Genomic DNA, 22,091 nt, shown 5'->3' on the forward strand with positions numbered 1-22,091 from the left:
GGAAATCTGCACTACAATGAAGTCTCACTTCCCCCCGGTCAAAAGGGCCATCTTAAAAAAGGGTAAAATCCAGAAAGGCAGGACAGGCCATGGAGAACTGGGAGCCTTGTTATGCTGATGGGCGGGATGTAAATTGCCAACAGACACTCAGGAGAAGTGTATGGTGTTTCCTGAAACATCTAAAATACAAAGCAACAGAACCTAGGGCACTTCCACTTATGGTCCTATAGCTTAGGGAAATTAAAATCAAAAAGACACAGCCACCTCAAAGTTCGGAACGGCTCTGTTTACAAGAACCTCGTTTACAGTACAAGTTCAACATCGCAGAAAGTGAAAAATGGATAAAGAAGTTGTGGTATTTACTTACAAAGCAATATCACTCAGCAATGAAATCTGTGTCATCAGGCCCTTAGCAGCACAATGAGTGGATTCAGGTATGATGATTCTAACTGAAATAAGTCACACAGAAAAAGAAACATCATAAGATATCAGTAATACACGGAATGTAAACTTGGCTACACAGGAACTGCATTCCAAAACAGAACAGGTTCTCAAATTTAGAAAACCAACTTATGCTTGCTTAAGGGGAAAGGTGAGTTGGGGTGCTGCATAAAACCAGAGATTGAAATGAGCACAGATAAAGTTCCTTAAGCCAAATATGGAATAGACAAGAGCTACTCCTTGCTCAACGAAATGGACTCAACACCGCATATTAAACGCCTAAGAATGTACCTGACTAGTAAGTATCTTAAAACCTATGGATTGCTATGTCTCCGAAAGAGAATCAAGCATGTGTACAGGGGCATAAACGCAGCAGTGATAGGATTGGAGAGTTTCGGTGAGCAAATGAAGACCCTTTGAAGTCATATTGCATGGTACCCATTCCACGGGTTTCAACTACCCAGGTTTTAGGTATTCTTCCTTCAGCTAAAACATGCATGTGGAACCCAAGTATGATCAACCATGTCAATGGGAGACGTGTTCAAATATGTCTCAGTTTTCCTCCCCTGGAACTCGGGTTCAACATTCCAGACGCTTTACTAACACTCTCCCCACTTGGAGAGTCAGGGCCTTTAACCTCCTGTTTGGCCCAGTTTGCAATTTCTGCGGAAGATGAACAGGAATAGCGAGAACCAATGAGAGGCTAGCTGGAGGTGTCTGGACGGGCAAATTTAACTCTCATTTCCCACCAGGAAGAGGAAATAACCAAAGGCACAGCGTGCCGTGCCGGAACCAGATTAGGGCCTGAAGCCATCCTGCGGTGTTGCGGCCTGCTCACAAGAAAGCGAGTTGAAGAAAGAGCTCAGGGGCACTGTAATTCACAAACCTGCAGAGTTATAAATGACAGCTATCGTCCAAAAATAGACTGAAGTAAGGCTGCCAAGAGGACTTGAAAGCGGGGCAGAATTGCAGGAAACCGATTTCAGGAGGTAGACTGGAATTGCATTGAAAGCATAGGAAAAGAGGCAGAACGTCCACAATGATGCACTTGGCCAAAAAGGGCGTATGCGTTTTTTCCTGAATATATTCAGGAAAAAACGCATACGCCCTTTTTGGCCAACCAAGCAAGCTTGCAAAGGAAATCTGCACTACAATGAAGTCTCACTTCCCCCCTGTCAAAAGGGCCATCTGAAAAAAGTGTAAAATCCAGAAAGGCAGGACAGGCCATGGAGAACTGGGAGCCTTGTTATGCTGATGGGCGGGATGTAAATTGCCAACAACCACTCGGGAGAAGTGTATGGTGTTTCCTGAAACATCTAAAAAACAAAGCAACAGAGCCTAGGGCACTGCCACTTATGGTCTTATAGCTTAGGGAAATTAAAATCAAAAAGACACAGCCACCCCAATGTTTGGGACGCCTCTGTTTACAAGAACCTCGTTTACAGTACAAGTTCAACATCGCAGAAATTGAAGAATGGATAAAGAAGTTGTGGTATTTACTTACAAAGCAATATCACTCAGCAATGAAATCTGTGTCATCAGGCCCTTAGCAGCACAATGAGTGGATTCAGGTATGATGATTCTAACTGAAATAAGTCCAACAGAAACAGAAACATCATAAGATATCAGTAATACACGGAATGTAAACTTGGCTACACAGGAACTGAATTACAGAACAGAACAGGGTCTCAAATTTAGAAAACCAATTTATGCTTGCTTAAGGGGAAAGGTGAGTTGGGGTGCTGCATAAAACCAGAGATTGAAATGAGCACAGATAAAGTTCCTTAAGCCAAATATGGAATAGACAAGAGCTACTCCTTGCTCAACGAAATGGACTCAACACCCCATATTAAACGCCTAGGAATGTACCTGAATAGTAAGTATCTTAAAACCTATGGATTGCTATGTCTCCGAAAGAGAATCAAGCATGTGTACAGGGGCATAAACGCAGCTGTGATAGGATTGGAGAGGTTCGGTGAGAAAATGAAGACCCTTTGAAGTCATATTGCATGGTACCCATTCCACGGGTCTCAACTCTCCAGGTTTAAGGTATTCTTCCTTCAGCAAAAACATGCATGTGGAACCCAGAGTATGATCAACCATGTGAACGGGAGACGTGTTCAAATATGTCTCAGTTTTCCTACACTGGTACTCGGGTGCAACATTCCAGACGCTTTACTAACACTCTCCCGACTTGGAGAGTCAGTCCCTTTAACCTCCTGTTTGGCCCAGTTTGCAATTTCTGCGGAAGATGAACAGGAATAGCGAGAACCAATGAGAGACTAGCTGGAGGTGTCTGAACGGGCAAATTTAACTCTCGTTTCCCACTAGGAAGAGGAATTAACCAAAGGCTCAGCGTGCCGTGCCGGAAAGAGATTAGGGACTGAAGACATCATGCGGTGTTGCGGCCAGGTCACAAGAAAGCGAGTTGAAGAAAGGAGCTCAGGGGCACTGTAATTCACAAACCTGCAGAGTTATAAATGACAGCTATCGTCCAAAAATAGACTGAAGTAAGGCTGCCAAGAGGACTGGAAAGCGGGGCAGAATTGCAGGAAACCGATTTCAGGAGGTAGATTGGAATTGCATTGAAAGCATAGGAAAAGAGGCAGAACGTCCACAATGATGCACTTGGCCAAAAAGGGCGTATGCGTTTTTTCCTGAATATATTCAGGAAAAAACGCATACGCCCTTTTTGGCCAACCAAGCAAACGTGCAAAGGAAATCTGCACTACAATGAAGTCTCACTTCCCCCCGGTCAAAAGGGCCATCTGAAAAAAGTGTAAAATCCAGAAAGGCAGGACAGGCCATGGAGAACTGGGAGCCTTGTTATGCTGATGGGCGGGATGTAAATTGCCAACAGACACTCGGGAGAAGTGTATGGTGTTTCCTGAAACATCTAAAAAACAAAGCAACAGAGCCTAGGGCACTTCCACTTATGGTCCTATAGCTTAGGGAAATTAAAATCAAAAAGACACAGCCACCCCAAAGTTTGGGACGACTCTGTTTACAAGAACCTCGTTTACAGTACAAGTTCAATATCACAGAAAGTGAAAAATGGATAAAGAACTTGTGGTACTTACGTACAATGCAGTATCACTCAGCAATGAAACCTATGTCATCAGGCCCGTAGCAGCATAATGAGTGGATTCAGGTACGATGATTCTAACTGAAATAAGTCACACAGAAAAAGAAACATCATAAGATATCACTAATACACGGATTGTAAACTTGGATACACAGGAACTGAATTACAGAACAGAACAGGGTCTCAAATTTAGAAAACCAACTTATGCTTGCTTAAGGGGAAAGGTGAGTTGGGGTGCTGCATAAAACCAGAGATTGAAATGAGCACAGATAAAGTTCCTTAAGCCAAATATGGAATAGACAAGAGCTACTCCTTGCTCAACAAAATGGACTCAACACCGCATATTAAACGCCTAAGAATGTACCTGACTAGTAAGTATCTTAAAACCTATAGATTGCTATGTCTCCGAAAGAGAATCAAGCATGTGTACAGGGGCATAAACGCAGCAGTGATAGGTTTGGAGAGGTTCGGTGAGAAAATGAAGACCCTTTGAAGTCATATTGCATGGTACCCATTCCACGGCTTTCACCTACCCAGGTTTAAGGTATTCTTCCTTCAGCTAAAACATGCATGTGGAACCTAGAGTATGATCAACCATGTGATCGGGAGACGTGTTCAAATATGTCTCAGTTTTCCTCCCCTGGTACTCGGGTGCAACATTCCAGACGCTTTACTAACACTCTCCCGACTTGGAGAGTCAGTCCCTTTAACCTCCTGTTTGGCCCAGTTTGCAATTTCTGCGGAAGATGAACAGGAATAGCGAGAACCAATGAGAGACTAGCTGGAGGTGTCTGAACGGGCAAATTTAACTCTCATTTCCCACTAGGAAGAGGAATTAACCAAAGGCTCAGCGTGCCGTGCCGGAAACAGATTAGGGACTGAAGACATCGTGCGGTGTTGCGGCCAGGTCACAAGAAAGCGAGTTGAAGAAAGGAGGTCAGGGGCACTGTAATTCACAAACCTGCAGAGTTATAAATGACAGCTATCGTCCAAAAATAGACTGAAGTAAGGCTGCCAAGAGGACTTGAAAGCGGGGCAGAATTGCAGGAAACCGATTTCAGGAGGTAGATTGGAATTGCATTGAAAGCATAGGAAAAGAGGCAGAACGTCCACAATGATGCACTTGGTCAAAAAGGGCGTATGCGTTTTTTCCTGAATATATTCAGGAAAAAACGCATACGCCCTTTTTGGCCAACCAAGCAAACGTGCAAAGGAAATCTGCACTACAATGAAGTCTCACTTCCCCCTGGTCAAAAGGGCCATCTGAAAAAAGTGTAAAATCCAGAAAGGCAGGACAGGCCATGGAGAACTGGGAGCCTTGTTATGCTGATGGGCGGGATGTAAATTGCCAACAGACACTCGGGAGAAGTGTATGGTGTTTCCTGAAACATCTAAAAAACAAAGCAACAGAACCTAGGGCACTTCCACTTATGGTCCTATAGCTTAGGGAAATTAAAATCAAAAAGACACAGCCACCCCAAAGTTTGGGACGACTCTGTTTACAAGAACCTCGTTTACAGTACAAGTTGAATATCACAGAAAGTGAAAAATGGATAAAGAACTTGTGGTACTTACGTACAATGCAGTATCACTCAGCAAGGAAACCTATGTCATCAGGCCCGTAGCAGCATAATGAGTGGATTCAGGTACGATGATTCTAACTGAAATAAGTCACACAGAAAAAGAAACATCATAAGATATCAGTAATACACGGAATGTAAACTTGGCTACACAGGAACTGAATTACAGAACAGAACAGGGTCTCAAATTTAGAAAACCAACTTATGCTTGCTTAAGGGGAAAGGTGAGTTGGGGTGCTGCATAAAACCAGAGATTGAAATGAGCACAGATAAAGTTCCTTAAGCCAAATATGGAATAGACAAGAGCTACTCCTTGCTCAACAAAGTGGACTCAACACCGCATATTAAACGCCTAAGAATGTACCTGACTAGTAAGTATCTTAAAACCTATAGATTGCTATGTCTCCGAAAGAGAATCAAGCATGTGTACAGGGGCATAAACGCAGCAGTGATAGGATTGGAGAGGTTCGGTGAGAAAATGAAGACCCTTTGAAGTCATATTGCATGGTACCCATTCCACGGCTTTCACCTACCCAGGTTTAAGGTATTCTTCCTTCAGCTAAAACATGCATGTGGAACCTAGAGTATGATCAACCATGTGATCGGGAGACGTGTTCAAATATGTCTCAGTTTTCCTCCCCTGGTACTCGGGTGCAACATTCCAGACGCTTTACTAACACTCTCCCGACTTGGAGAGTCAGTCCCTTTAACCTCCTGTTTGGCCCAGTTTGCAATTTCTGCGGAAGATGAACAGGAATAGCGAGAACCAATGAGAGGCTAGCTGGAGGTGTCTGAACGGGCAAATTTAACTCTCATTTCCCACCAGGAAGAGGAATTAACCAAAGGCTCAGCGTGCCGTGCCGGAACCAGATTAGGGCCTGAAGACATCCTGCGGTGTTGCGGCCAGGTCACAAGAAAGCGAGTTGAAGAAAGCAGCTCAGGGGCACTGTAATTCCCAAACCTGCAGAGTTATAAATGACAGCTATCGTCCAAAAATAGACTGAAGTAAGGCTGCCAAGAGGACTTGAAAGCGGGGCAGAATTGCAGGAAACCGATTTCAGGAGGTAGACTGGAATTGCATTGAAAGCATAGGAAAAGAGGCAGAACGTCCACAATGATGCACTTGGCCAAAAAGGGCGTATGCGTTTTTTCCTGAACATATTCAGGAAAAAACGCATACGCCCTTTTAGGCCAACCAAGCAAACTTGCAAAGGAAATCTGCACTACAATGAAGTCTCACTTCCCCCCGGTCAAAAGGGCCATCTGAAAAAAGTGTAAAATCCAGAAAGGCAGGACAGGCGATGGAGAACTGGGAGCCTTGTTATGCTGATGGGCGGGATGTAAATTGCCAACAGACACTCAGGAGAAGTGTATGGTGTTTCCTGAAACATCTAAAAAACAAAGCAACAGAGCCTAGGGCACTTCCACTTATGGTCCTATAGCTTAGGGAAATTAAAATCAAAAAGACACAGCCACCCCAAAGTTTGGGACGCCTCTGTTTACAAGAACCTCGTTTACCGTACAAGTTCAATATCACAGAAAGTGAAAAATGGATAAAGAACTTGTGGTACTTACGTACAATGCAGTATCACTCAGCAATGAAATCTATGTCATCAGGCCTGTAGCAGCATAATGAGTGGATTCAGGTACGATGATTCTAACTGAAATAAGTCACACAGAAAAAGAAACATCATAAGATATCACTAATACACGGATTGTAAACTTGGATACACAGGAACTGAATTACAGAACAGAACAGGTTCTCAAATTTAGAAAACCAACTTATGCTTGCTTAAGGGGAAAGGTGAGTTGGGGTGCTGCATAAAACCAGAGATTGAAATGAGCACAGATAAAGTTCCTTAAGCCAAATATGGAATAGACAAGAGCTACTCCTTGCTCAAAGAAATGGACTCAACACCGCATATTAAACGCCTAAGAATGTACCTGACTAGTAAGTATCTTAAAACCTAGGGATTGCTATGTCTCCGAAAGAGAATCAAGCATGTGTACAGGGTCATAAACGCAGCAGTGATAGGATTGGAGAGGTTCGGTGAGCAAATGAAGACCCTTTGAAGTCATATTGCATGGTACCCATTCCACGGGTTTCAACTACCCAGGTTTTAGGTATTCTTCCTTCAGCTAAAACATGCATGTGGAACCCAGAGTATGATCAACCATGAGATCGGGAGACGTGTTCAAATATGTCTCAGTTTTCCTCCCCTGGTACTCGGGTGCAACATTCCAGACGCTTTACTAACACTCTCCCCACTTGGAGAGTCAGCGCCTTTAACCTCCTGTTTGGCCCAGTTTGCAATTTCTGCGGAAGATGAACAGGAATAGCGAGAACCAATGAGAGACTAGCTGGAGGTGTCTGAACGGGCATATTTAACTCTCATTTCCCACCAGGAAGAGGAATTAACCAAAGGCTCAGCGTGCCGTGCCGGAACCAGATTAGGGCCTGAAGACATCCTGCGGTGTTGCGGCCAGGTCACAAGAAAGCGAGTTGAAGAAAGGAGCTCAGGGGCACTGTAATTCACAAACCTGCAGAGTTATAAATGACAGCTATCGTCCAAAAATATACTGAAGTAAGGCTGCCAAGAGGACTTGAAAGCGGGGCAGAATTGCAGGAAACCGATTTCAAGAGGTAGACTGGAATTGCATTGAAAGCATAGGAAAAGAGGCAGAACGTCCAAAATGATGCACTTGGCCAAAAAGGGCGTATGCGTTTTTTCCTGAACATATTCAGGAAAAAACGCATACGCCCTTTTTGGCCAACCAAGCAAACTTGCAAAGGAAATCTGCACTACAATGAAGTCTCACTTCCCCCCGGTCAAAAGGGCCATCTGAAAAAAGTGTAAAATCCAGAAAGGCAGGACAGGCCATGGAGAACTGGGAGCCTTGTTATGCTGATGGGCGGGATGTAAGTTGCCAACAGACACTCGGGAGAAGTGTATGGTGTTTCCTGAAACATCTAAAAAACAAAGCAACAGAGCCTAGGGCACTTCCACTTATGGTCCTATAGCTTAGGGAAATTAAAATCAAAAAGACACAGCCACCCCAAAGTTTGGGACGCCTCTGTTTACAAGAACCTCGTTTACCGTACAAGTTCAATATCACAGAAAGTGAAAAATGGATAAAGAACTTGTGGTACTTACGTACAATGCAGTATCACTCAGCAATGAAATCTATGTCATCAGGCCTGTAGCAGCATAATGAGTGGATTCAGGTACGATGATTCTAACTGAAATAAGTCACACAGAAAAAGAAACATCATAAGATATCACTAATACACGGATTGTAAACTTGGATACACAGGAACTGAATTACAGAACAGAACAGGTTCTCAAATTTAGAAAACCAACTTATGCTTGCTTAAGGGGAAAGGTGAGTTGGGGTGCTGCATAAAACCAGAGATTGAAATGAGCACAGATAAAGTTCCTTAAGCCAAATATGGAATAGACAAGAGCTACTCCTTGCTCAAAGAAATGGACTCAACACCGCATATTAAACGCCTAAGAATGTACCTGACTAGTAAGTATCTTAAAACCTAGGGATTGCTATGTCTCCGAAAGAGAATCAAGCATGTGTACAGGGTCATAAACGCAGCAGTGATAGGATTGGAGAGGTTCGGTGAGCAAATGAAGACCCTTTGAAGTCATATTGCATGGTACCCATTCCACGGGTTTCAACTACCCAGGTTTTAGGTATTCTTCCTTCAGCTAAAACATGCATGTGGAACCCAGAGTATGATCAACCATGAGATCGGGAGACGTGTTCAAATATGTCTCAGTTTTCCTCCCCTGGTACTCGGGTGCAACATTCCAGACGCTTTACTAACACTCTCCCCACTTGGAGAGTCAGCGCCTTTAACCTCCTGTTTGGCCCAGTTTGCAATTTCTGCGGAAGATGAACAGGAATAGCGAGAACCAATGAGAGACTAGCTGGAGGTGTCTGAACGGGCATATTTAACTCTCATTTCCCACCAGGAAGAGGAATTAACCAAAGGCTCAGCGTGCCGTGCCGGAACCAGATTAGGGCCTGAAGACATCCTGCGGTGTTGCGGCCAGGTCACAAGAAAGCGAGTTGAAGAAAGGAGCTCAGGGGCACTGTAATTCACAAACCTGCAGAGTTATAAATGACAGCTATCGTCCAAAAATATACTGAAGTAAGGCTGCCAAGAGGACTTGAAAGCGGGGCAGAATTGCAGGAAACCGATTTCAAGAGGTAGACTGGAATTGCATTGAAAGCATAGGAAAAGAGGCAGAACGTCCAAAATGATGCACTTGGCCAAAAAGGGCGTATGCGTTTTTTCCTGAACATATTCAGGAAAAAACGCATACGCCCTTTTTGGCCAACCAAGCAAACTTGCAAAGGAAATCTGCACTACAATGAAGTCTCACTTCCCCCCGGTCAAAAGGGCCATCTGAAAAAAGTGTAAAATCCAGAAAGGCAGGACAGGCCATGGAGAACTGGGAGCCTTGTTATGCTGATGGGCGGGATGTAAGTTGCCAACAGACACTCGGGAGAAGTGTATGGTGTTTCCTGAAACATCTAAAAAACAAAGCAACAGAGCCTAGGGCACTTCCACTTATGGTCCTATAGCTTAGGGAAATTAAAATCAAAAAGACACAGCCACCCCAAAGTTTGGGACGCCTCTGTTTACAAGAACCTCGTTTACAGTACAAGTTCAATATCACAGAAAGTGAAAAACGGATAAAGAACTTGTGGTACTTACGTACAATGCAGTATCACTCAGCAATGAAATCTATGTCATCAGGCCTGTAGCAGCATAATGAGTGGATTCAGGTACGATGATTCTAACTGAAATAAGTCACACAGAAAAAGAAACATCATAAGATATCACTAATACACGGAATGTAAACTTGGCTACACAGGAACTGAATTCCAAAACAGAACAGGGTCTCAAATTTAGAAAACCAACTTATGCTTGCTTAAGGGGAAAGGTGAGTTGGGGTGCTGCATAAAACCAGAGATTGAAATGAGCACAGATAAAGTTCCTTAAGCCAAATATGGAATAGACAAGAGCTACTCCTTGCTCAAAGAAATGGACTCAACACCGCATATTAAACGCCTAAGAATGTACCTGACTAGTAAGTATCTTAAAACCTATAGATTGCTATGTCTCCGAAAGAGAATCAAGCATGTGTACAGGGGCATAAACGCAGCAGTGATAGGATTGGAGAGGTTCGGTGAGAAAATGAAGACCCTTTGAAGTCATATTGCATGGTACCCATTCCACGGGTTTCAACTACCCAGGTTTTAGGTATTCTTCCTTCAGCTAAAACATGCATGTGGAACCCAGAGTATGATCAACCATGAGATCGGGAGACGTGTTCAAATATGTCTCAGTTTTCCTCCCCTGGTACTCGGGTGCAACATTCCAGACGCTTTACTAACACTCTCCCCACTTGGAGAGTCAGCGCCTTTAACCTCCTGTTTGGCCCAGTTTGCAATTTCTGCGGAAGATGAACAGGAATAGCGAGAACCAATGAGAGACTAGCTGGAGGTGTCTGAACGGGCAAATTTAACTCTCATTTCCCACCAGGAAGAGGAATTAACCAAAGGCTCAGCGTGCCGTGCCGGAACCAGATTAGGGCCTGAAGACATCCTGCGGTGTTGCGGCCAGGTCACAAGAAAGCGAGTTGAAGAAAGGAGCTCAGGGGCACTGTAATTCACAAACCTGCAGAGTTATAAATGACAGCTATCGTCCAAAAATATACTGAAGTAAGGCTGCCAAGAGGACTTGAAAGCGGGGCAGAATTGCAGGAAACCGATTTCAAGAGGTAGACTGGAATTGCATTGAAAGCATAGGAAAAGAGGCAGAACGTCCAAAATGATGCACTTGGCCAAAAAGGGCGTATGCGTTTTTTCCTGAACATATTCAGGAAAAAACGCATACGCCCTTTTTGGCCAACCAAGCAAACTTGCAAAGGAAATCTGCACTACAATGAAGTCTCACTTCCCCCCGGTCAAAAGGGCCATCTGAAAAAAGTGTAAAATCCAGAAAGGCAGGACAGGCCATGGAGAACTGGGAGCCTTGTTATGCTGATGGGCGGGATGTAAGTTGCCAACAGACACTCGGGAGAAGTGTATGGTGTTTCCTGAAACATCTAAAAAACAAAGCAACAGAGCCTAGGGCACTTCCACTTATGGTCCTATAGCTTAGGGAAATTAAAATCAAAAAGACACAGCCACCCCAAAGTTTGGGACGCCTCTGTTTACAAGAACCTCGTTTACAGTACAAGTTCAATATCACAGAAAGTGAAAAACGGATAAAGAACTTGTGGTACTTACGTACAATGCAGTATCACTCAGCAATGAAATCTATGTCATCAGGCCTGTAGCAGCATAATGAGTGGATTCAGGTACGATGATTCTAACTGAAATAAGTCACACAGAAAAAGAAACATCATAAGATATCACTAATACACGGATTGTAAACTTGGATACACAGGAACTGAATTACAGAACAGAACAGGTTCTCAAATTTAGAAAACCAACTTATGCTTGCTTAAGGGGAAAGGTGAGTTGGGGTGCTGCATAAAACCAGAGATTGAAATGAGCACAGATAAAGTTCCTTAAGCCAAATATGGAATAGACAAGAGCTACTCCTTGCTCAAAGAAATGGACTCAACACCGCATATTAAACGCCTAAGAATGTACCTGACTAGTAAGTATCTTAAAACATAGGGATTGCTATGTCTCCGAAAGAGAATCAAGCATGTGTACAGGGGCATAAACGCAGCAGTGATAGGATTGGAGAGGTTCGGTGAACAAATGAAGACCCTTTGAAGTCATATTGCATGGTACCCATTCCACGTGTTTCAACTACCCAGGTTTTAGGTATTCTTCCTTCAGCTAAAACATGCATGTGGAACCCAGAGTATGATCAACCATGAGATCGGGAGACGTGTTCAAATATGTCTCAGTTTTCCTCCCCTGGTACTCGGGTGCAACATTCCAGACGCTTTACTAACACTCTCCCCACGTGGAGAGTCAGCGCCTTTAACCTCCTGTTTGGCCCACTTTGCAATTTCTTCGGAAGATGAACAGGAATAGCAAGAACCAATGAGAGACTAGCTGGAGGTGTCTGGACGGGCAAATTTAACTCTCATTTCCCACCAGGAAGAGGAAATAACCAGAGGCTCAGCGTGCCGTGCCGGAACCAGATTAGGGCCTGAAGCTATCCTGCGGTGTTGCGGCCAGCTCACAAGAAAGCGAGTTGAAGAAAGCAGCTCAGGGGCACTGTAATTCACAAACCTGCAGAGTTATAAATGACAGCTATCGTCCAAAAATAGACTGAAGTATGGCTGCCAAGAGGACTTGAAAGCGGGGCAGAATTGCAGGAAACCGATTTCAGGAGGTAGACTGGAATTGCATTGAAAGCATAGGAAAAGAGGCAGAACGTCCACAATGATGCACTTGGCCAAAAAGGGCGTATGCGTTTTTTCCTGAATATATTCAGGAAAAAACGCATACGCCCTTTTTGGCCAACCAAGCAAGCTTGCAAAGGAAATCTGCACTACAATGAAGTCTCACTTCCCCCCGGTCAAAAGGGCCATCTGAAAAAAGTGTAAAATCCAGAAAGGCAGGACAGGCCATGGAGAACTGGGAGCCTTGTTATGCTGATGGCCGGGATGTAAATTGCCAACAACCACTCGGGAGAAGTGTATGGTGTTTCCTGAAACATCTAAAAAACAAAGCAAGAGAGCCTAGGGCACTTCCACTTATGGTCCTATAGCTTAGGGAAATTAAAATGAAAAAGACACAGCCACCCCAAAGTTTGGAACGGCTGTGTTTACAAGAACCTCGTTTACACTACAAGTTCAACATCGCAGAAAGTGAAAAATGGATAAAGAAGTTGTGGTATTTACTTACAAAGCAATATCACTCAGCAATGAAATCTGTGTCATCAGGCCCTTAGCAGCACAATGAGTGGATTCAGGTATGATGATTCTAACTGAAATAAGTCACACAGAAAAAGAAACATCATAAGATATCAGTAATACACGGAATGTAAACTTGGCTACACAGGAACTGAATTACAGAACAGAACAGGGTCTCAAATTTAGAAAACCAACTTATGCTTGCTTAAGGGGAAAGGTGAGTTGGGGTGCTGCATAAAACCAGAGATTGAAATGAGCACAGATAAATTTCCTTAAGCCAAATATGGAATAGACAAGAGCTACTCCTTGCTCAACGAAATGGATTCAACACCGCATATTAAACGCCTAAGAATGTACCTGACTAGTAAGTATCTTAAAACCTATAGATTGCTATGTCTCCGAAAGAGAATCAAGCATGTGTACAGGGGCATAAATGCAGCAGTGATAGGATTGGAGAGGTTCAGTGAGCAAATGAAGACCCTTTGAAGTCATATTGCATGGTACACATTCCACGGGTTTCACCTACCCAGATTTTAGGTATTCTTCCTTCAGCTAAAACATGCATGTGGAACCCAGAGTATGATCAACCATGTGATCGGGAGACGTGTTCAAATATGTCTCAGTTTTCCTCCCCTGGTACTCGCGTGCAACATTCCAGACGCTTTACTAACACTCTCCCCACTTGGAAAGTCAGCGCCTTTAACCTCCTGTTTGGCCCAGTTTGCAATTTCTGCGGAAGATGAACAGGAATAGCGAGAACCAATGAGAGGCTAGCTGGAGGTGTCTGGACGGGCAAATTTAACTCTCATTTCCCACCAGGAAGAGGAAATAACCAAAGGCTCAGCATGCCGTGCCGGAAACAGATTAGGGCCTGAAGCCATCCTGCGGTGTTGCGGCCAGCTCAAAAGAAAGCGAGTTGAAGAAAGCAGCTCAGGGGCACTGTAATTCACAAACCTGCAGAGTTATAAATGACAGCTATCGTCCAAAAATAGACTGAAGTAAGGCTGCCAAGAGGACTTGAAAGCGGGGCAGAATTGCAGGAAACCGATTTCACGAGGTAGACTGGAATTGCATTGAAAGCATAGGAAAAGAGGCAGAACGTCCACAATGATGCACTTGGCCAAAAAGGGCGTATGCGTTTTTTCCTGAATATATTCAGGAAAAAACGCATACGCCCTTTTTGGCCAACCAAGCAAGCTTGCAAAGGAAATCTGCACTACAATGAAGTCTCACTTCCCCCCGGTCAAAAGGGCCATCTGAAAAAAGTGTAAAATCCAGAAAGGCAGGACAGGCCATGGAGAACTGGGAGCCTTGTTATGCTGATGGGCGGGATGTAAATTGCCAACAACCACTCGGGAGAAGTGTATGGTGTTTCCTGAAACATCTAAAAAAAAACCAACAGAACCTAGGGCACTTCCACTTATGGTCCTATAGCTTAGGGAAATTAAAATCAAAAAGACACAGCCACCCCAAAGTTTGGAACGGCTCTGTTTACAAGAACCTCGTTTACCGTACAAGTTCAACATCGCAGAAAGTGAAAAATGGATAAAGAAGTTGTGGTATTTACTTACAAAGCAATATCACTCAGCAATGAAATCTGTGTCATCAGACCCTTAGCAGCACAATGAGTGGACTCAGGTATGATGATTCTAACTGAAATAAGTCACACAGAAAAAGAAACATCATAAGATATCACTAATACACGGAATGTAAACTTGGCTACACAGGAACTGAATTACAGAACAGAACAGGGTCTCAAATTTAGAAAACCAACTTATGCTTGCTTAAGGGGAAAGGTGAGTTGGGGTGCTGCATAAAACCAGAGATTGAAATGAGCACAGATAAAGTTCCTTAAGCCAAATATGGAATAGACAAGAGCTACTCCTTGCTCAACGAAATGGACTCAACACCGCATATTAAACGCCTAAGAATGTACCTGACTAGTAAGTATCTTAAAACCTATGGATTGCTATGTCTCCGAAAGAGAATCAAGCATGTGTACAGGGGCATAAACGCAGCAGTGATAGGATTGGAGAGGTTCGGTGAGAAAATGAAGACCCTTTGAAGTCATATTGCATGGTACCCATTCCACGGGTTTCACCTACCCAGGTTTAAGGTATTCTTCCTTCAGCTAAAACATGCATGTGGAACCTAGAGTATGATCAACCATGTGATCGGGAGACGTGTTCAAATATGTCTCAGTTTTCGTACCCTGGTACTCGGGTGCAACATTCCAGACGCTTTACTAACACTCTCCCGACTTGGAGAGTCAGTCCCTTTAACCTCCTGTTTGGCCCAGTTTGCAATTTCTGCGGAAGATGAACAGGAATAACGAGAACCAATGAGAGAATAGCTGGAGGTGTCTGAACGGGCAAATTTAACTCTCATTTCTCACCAGGAAAAGGAATTAACCAAAGGCTCAGCGTGCCGTGCCGGAACCAGATTAGGGCCTGAAGACATCCTGCGGTGTTGCGGCCAGGTCACAAGAAAGCGAGTTGAAGAAAGGAGCTCAGGGGCACTGTAATTCACAAACCTGCAGAGTTATAAATGACAGCTATCGTCCAAAAATAGACTGAAGTAAGGCTGCCAAGAGGACTTGAAAGCGGGGCAGAATTGCAGGAAACCGATTTCAGGAGGTAGACTGGAATTCCATTGAAAGCATAGGAAAAGAGGCAGAATGTCCACAATGATGCACTTGGCCAAAAAGGGCGTATGCGTTTTTTCCTGAATATATTTTTCCTGAATATATTCAGGAAAAAACGCATACGCCCTTTTTGGCCAACCAAGCAAGCTTGCAAAGGAAATCTGCACTACAATGAAGTCTCACTTCCCCCCGGTCAAAAGGGCCATCTGAAAAAAGTGTAAAATCCAGAAAGGCAGGACAGGCCATGGAGAACTGGGAGCCTTGTTATGCTGATGGCCGGGATGTAAATTGCCAACAACCACTCGGGAGAAGTGTATGGTGTTTCCTGAAACATCTAAAAAACAAAGCAACAGAGCCTAGGGCACTTCCACTTATGGTCCTATAGCTTAGGGAAATTAAAATGAAAAAGACACAGCCACCCCAAAGTTTGGAACGGCTGTGTTTACAAGAACCTCGTTTACACTACAAGTTCAACATCGCAGAAAGTGAAAAATGGATAAAGAAGTTGTGGTATTTACTTACAAAGCAATATCACTCAGCAATGAAATCTGTGTCATCAGGCCCTTAGCAGCACAATGAGTGGATTCAGGTATGATGATTCTAACTGAAATAAGTCACACAGAAAAAGAAACATCATAAGATATCAGTAATACACGGAATGTAAACTTGGCTACACAGGAACTGAATTACAGAACAGAACAGGGTCTCAAATTTAGAAAACCAACTTATGCTTGCTTAAGGGGAAAGGTGAGTTGGGGTGCTGCATAAAACCAGAGATTGAAATGAGCACAGATAAATTTCCTTAAGCCAAATATGGAATAGACAAGAGCTACTCCTTGCTCAACGAAATGGATTCAACACCGCATATTAAACGCCTAAGAATGTACCTGACTAGTAAGTATCTTAAAACCTATAGATTGCTATGTCTCCGAAAGAGAATCAAGCATGTGTACAGGGGCATAAATGCAGCAGTGATAGGATTGGAGAGGTTCAGTGAGCAAATGAAGACCCTTTGAAGTCATATTGCATGGTACACATTCCACGGGTTTCACCTACCCAGATTTTAGGTATTCTTCCTTCAGCTAAAACATGCATGTGGAACCCAGAGTATGATCAACCATGTGATTGGGAGACGTGTTCAAATATGTCTCAGTTTTCCTCCCCTGGTACTCGGGTGCAACATTCCAGACGCTTTACTAACACTCTCCCCACTTGGAGAGTCAGCGCCTTTAACCTCCTGTTTGGCCCAGTTTGCAATTTCTGCGGAAGATGAACAGGAATAGCGAGAACCAATGAGAGGCTAGCTGGAGGTGTCTGGCCGGGCAAATTTAACTCTCATTTCCAAACAGGAAGAGGAAATAACCAAAGGCTCAGCGTGCCGTGCCAGAACCAGATTAGGGCCTGAAGACATCCTGCGGTGTTGCGGCCAGGTCACAAGAAAGCGAGTTGAAGAAAGGAGCTCAGGGGCACTGTAATTCACAAACCTGCAGAGTTATAAATGACAGCTATCGTCCAAAAATAGACTGAAGTAAGGCTGCCAAGAGGACTTGAAAGCGGGGCAGAATTGCAGGAAACCGATTTCAGGAGGTAGACTGGAATTGCATTGAAAGCATAGGAAAAGAGGCAGAACGTCCACAATGATGCACTTGGCCAAAAAGGGCGTATGCGTTTTTTCCTGAATATATTCAGGAAAAAACGCATACGCCCTTTTTGGCCAACCAAGCAAGCTTGCAAAGGAAATCTGCACTACAATGAAGTCTCACTTCCCCCTGGTCAAAAGGGCCATCTGAAAAAAGTGTAAAATCCAGAAAGGCAGGACAGGCCATGGAGAACTGGGAGCCTTGTTATGCTGATGGGCGGGATGTAAATTGCCAACAACCACTCGGGAGAAGTGTATGGTGTTTCCTGAAACATCTAAAAAACAAAGCAACAGAGCCTAGGGCACTTCCACTTATGGTCCTATAGCTTAGGGAATTTAAAATCAAAAAGACACAGCCACCCCAAAGTTTGGAATGGCTCTGTTTACAAGAAGCTCGTTTACAGTACAAGTTCAACATCGCAGAAAGTGAAAAATGGATAAAGAAGTTGTGGTATTTACTTACAAAGCAATATCACTCAGCAATGAAATCTGTGTCATCAGGCCCTTAGCAGCACAATGAGTGGATTCAGGTATGATGATTCTAACTGAAATAAGTCACACAGAAAAAGAAATATCATAAGATATCAGTAATACACGGAATGTAAACTTGGCTACACAGGAACTGAATTACAGAACAGAACAGGGTCTCAAATTTAGAAAACCAACTTATGCTTGCTTAAGGGGAAAGGTGAGTTGGGGTGCTGCATAAAACCAGAGATTGAAATGAGCACAGATAAATTTCCTTAAGCCAAATATGGAATAGACAAGAGCTACTCCTTGCTCAATGAAATGGACTCAACACCGCATATTAAACGCCTAAGAATGTACCTGACTAGTAAGTATCTTAAAACCTATGGATTGCTATGTCTCCGAAAGAGAATCAAGCATGTGTACAGGGGCATAAACGCAGCAGTGATAGGATTGGAGAGGTTCCGTGAGCAAATGAAGACCCTTTGAAGTCATATTGCATGGTACCCATTCCACGGGTTTCAAATACCCAGGTTTAAGGTATTCTTCCTTCAGCTAAAACATGCATGTGGAACCCAAGTATGATCAACCATGTGAACGGGAGACGTGTTCAAATATGTCTCAGTTTTCCTCCCCTGGTACTCGGGTGCAACATTCCAGACGCTTTACTAACACTCTCCCCACTTGGAGAGTCAGCGCTTTAAACTCCTGTTTGGCCCAGTTAGCAATTTCTGCGGAAGATGAACAGGAATAGCGAGAACCAATGAGACTAGCTGAAGGTGTCTGGACGGGCAAATTTAACTCTCATTTCCCACCAGGAAGAGCAAATAACCAAAGGCTCAGCGTGTCGTGCCGGAACCAGATTAGGGCCTGAAGCCATCCAGCGGTGTTGCGGCCAGCTCACAAGAAAGCGAGTTGAAGAAACGAGCTCAGGGGCACTGTAATTCACAAACCTGCAGAGTTATAAATGACAGCTATCGTCCAAAAATAGACTGAAGTAAGGCTGCCAAGAGGACTTGAAAGCGGGGCAGAATTGCAGGAAACCAATTTCAGGAGGTAGACTGGAATTGCATTGAAAGCATAGGAAAGGAGGCAGAACGTCCACAATGATGCACTTGGCCAAAAAGGGCGTATGCGTTTTTTCCTGAATATATTCAGGAAAAAACGCATACGCCCTGTTCGGCCAACCAAGCAAGCTTGCAAAGGAAATCTGCACTACAATGAAGTCTCACTTCCCCCCGGTCAAAAGGGCCATCTGAAAAAAGTGTAAAATCCAGAAAGGCAGGACAGGCCATGGAGAACTGGGAGCCTTGTTATGCTGATGGGCGGGATGTAAATTGCCAACAACCACTCGGGAGAAGTGTATGGTGTTTCCTGAAACATCTAAAAAACAAAGCAACAGAGCCTAGGGCACTTCCACTTATGGTCCTATAGCTTAGGGAAATTAAAATCAAAAAGACACAGCCACCCCAAAGTTTGGAACGGCTCTGTTTACAAGAACCTCGTTTACAGTACAAGTTCAACATCGCAGAAAGTGAAAAATGGATAAAGAACTTGTGGTACTTACGTACAATGCAGTATCACTCAGCAATGAAATCTATGTCATCAGGCCCGTAGCAGCATAATGAGTGGATTAAGGTACGATGATTCTAACTGAAATAAGTCACACAGAAAAAGAAACATCATAAGATATCACTAATACACGGAATGTAAACTTGGCTACACAGGAACTGCATTCCAAAACAGAACAGGGTCTCAAATTTAGAAAACCAACTTATGCTTGCTTAAGGGGAAAGGTGAGTTGGGGTGCTGCATAAAACCAGAGATTGAAATGAGCACAGATAAAGTTCCTTAAGCCAAATATGGAATAGACAAGAGCTACTCCTTGCTCAACGAAATGGACTCAAAACCCCATATTAAACGCCTAAGAATGTCCCTGACTAGTAAGTATCTTAAAACCTATGGATTGCTATGTCTCCAAAAGAGAATCAAGCGTGTGTACAGGGGCATAAACGCAGCAGTGATAGGATTGGAGAGGTTCGGTGAGCAAATGAAGACCCTTTGAAGTCATATTGCATGGTACCCATTACACGGGTCTCAACTCTCCAGGATTAAGGTATTCTTCCTTCAGCTAAAACATGCATGTGGAACCCAGAGTATGATCAACCATGTGAACGGGAGACGTGTTCAAATATGTCTCAGTTTTCCTCCCCTGGTACTCGGGTGCAACATTCCAGACGCTTTACTAACACTCTCCCGACTTGGAGAGTCAGTCCCTTTAACCTCCTGTTTGGCCCAGTTTGCAATTTCTGCGGAAGATGAACAGGAATAGCGAGAACCAATGAGAGGCTAGCTGGAGGTGTCTGGACGGGCAAATTCAACTCTCATTTCCCACCAGGAAGAGGAATTAACCAAAGGCTCAGCATGCCGGGCCGGAACCAGATTAGGGCCTGAAGCCATCCTGCGGTGTTGCGGCCAGGTCACAAGAAAACGAGTTGAAGAAAGGAGCTCAGGGGCACTGTAATTCACAAACCTGCAGAGTTATAAATGACAGCTATCGTCCAAAAATAGACTGAAGTAAGGCTGCCAAGAGGACTTGAAAGCGGGGCAGAATTGCAGGAAACCGATTTCAGGAGGTAGACTGGAATTGCATTGAAAGCATAGGAAAAGAGGCAGAACGTCCACAATGATGCACTTGGCCAAAAAGGGCGTATGCGTTTTTTCCTGAATATATTCAGGAAAAAACGCATACGCCCTTTTTGGCCAACCAAGCAAGCTTGCAAAGGAAATCTGCACTACAATGAAGTCTCAATTCCCCCCGGTCAAAAGGGCCATCTGAAAAAAGTGTAAAATCCAGAAAGGCAGGACAGGCCATGGAGAACTGGGAGCCTTGTTATGCTGATGGGCGGGATGAAAATTGCCAAGAACCACTTGGGAGAAGTGTATGGTGTTTCCTGAAACAAATAAAAAACAAAGCAACAGAACCTAGGGCACTTCCACTTATGGTCCTATAGCTTAGGGAAATTAAAATGAAAAAGACACAGCCACCCCAAAGTTTGGAACGGCTCTGTTTACAAGAACCTCGTTTACAGTACAAGTTCAACATCGCAGAAAGTGAAAAATGGATAAAGAAGTTGTGGTATTTACTTACAAAGCAATATCACTCAGCAATGAAATCTGTGTCATCAGGCCCTTAGCAGCACAATGAGTGGATTCAGGTATGATGATTCTAACTGAAATAAGTCACACAGAAAAAGAAACATCATAAGATATCACTAATACACGGAATGTAAACTTGGCTACACAGGAACTGCATTCCAAAACAGAACAGGGTCTCAAATTTAGAAAACCAACTTATGCTTGCTTAAGGGGAAAGGTGAGTTGGGGTGCTGCATAAAACCAGAGATTGAAATGAGCACAGATAAAGTTCCTTAAGCCAAATATGGAATAGACAAGAGCTACTCCTTGCTCAATGAAATGGACTCAAAACCCCATATTAAACGCCTAAGAATGTACCTGACTAGTAAGTATCTTAAAACCTATGGATTGCTATGTCTCCAAAAGAGAATCAAGCGTGTGTACAGGGGCATAAACGCAGCAGTGATAGGATTGGAGAGGTTCGGTGAGCAAATGAAGACCCTTTGAAGTCATATTGCATGGTACCCATTACACGGGTCTCAACTCTCCAGGTTTAAGGTATTCTTCCTTCAGCTAAAACATGCATGTGGAACCCAGAGTATGATCAACCATGTGATCGGGAGTCGTGTTCAAATATGTCTCAGTTTTCCTCCCCTGGTACTCGTGTGCAACATTCCAGACGCTTTACTAACACTCTCCCGACTTGGAGAGTCAGTCCCTTTAACCTCCTGTTTGGCCCAGTTTGCAATTTCTGCGGAAGATGAACAGGAATAGCGAGAACCAATGAGAGGCTAGCTGGAGGTGTCTGGACAGGCAAATTCAACTCTCATTTCCCACCAGGAAGAGAAATTAACCAAATGCTCAGCATGCCGGGCCGGAACCAGATTAGGGCCTGAAGCCATCCTGCGGTGTTGCGGCCAGCTCAAAAGAAACCGAGTTGAAGAAAGGAGCTCAGTGGCACTGTAATTCACAAACCTGCAGAGTTATAAATGACAGCTATCGTCCAAAAATAGACTGAAGTAAGGCTGCCAAGAGGACTTGAAAGCGGGGCAGAATTGCAGGAAAACGATTTCAGGAGGTAGACTGGAATTGCATTGAAAGCATAGGAAAAGAGGCAGAACGTCCACAATGATGCACTTGGCCAAAAAGGGCGTATGCGTTTTTTCCTGAATATATTCAGGAAAAAACG

At 43.8% G+C, this 22,091-nt stretch overlaps 1 long non-coding RNA gene across 7 annotated transcripts in view; it reads right to left on the bottom strand.

Moving 5' to 3' along the window:
• LOC307181498 overlaps positions 1-22,091 on the bottom strand; it is a 1,015,396-nt gene that overhangs the window by 695,816 nt on the left and 297,489 nt on the right. The window contains exon 1 of one of the 7 annotated variants that reach the window (XR_013826919.1): positions 6,682-6,744. The exons of the other annotated variants lie outside the window; for them this stretch is intronic. This is a non-coding gene — a long non-coding RNA (uncharacterized lncRNA). Of the gene's footprint in view, positions 1-6,681; positions 6,745-22,091 lie in introns of those variants that run through there. 7 annotated transcript variants of the gene reach the window in all.

The sequence above is a fragment of the Stenella coeruleoalba genome, assembly GCF_951394435.1.
Source record: "Stenella coeruleoalba genome assembly, contig: scaffold_31, whole genome shotgun sequence".
Taxonomy (NCBI): domain Eukaryota; kingdom Metazoa; phylum Chordata; class Mammalia; order Artiodactyla; family Delphinidae; genus Stenella; species Stenella coeruleoalba.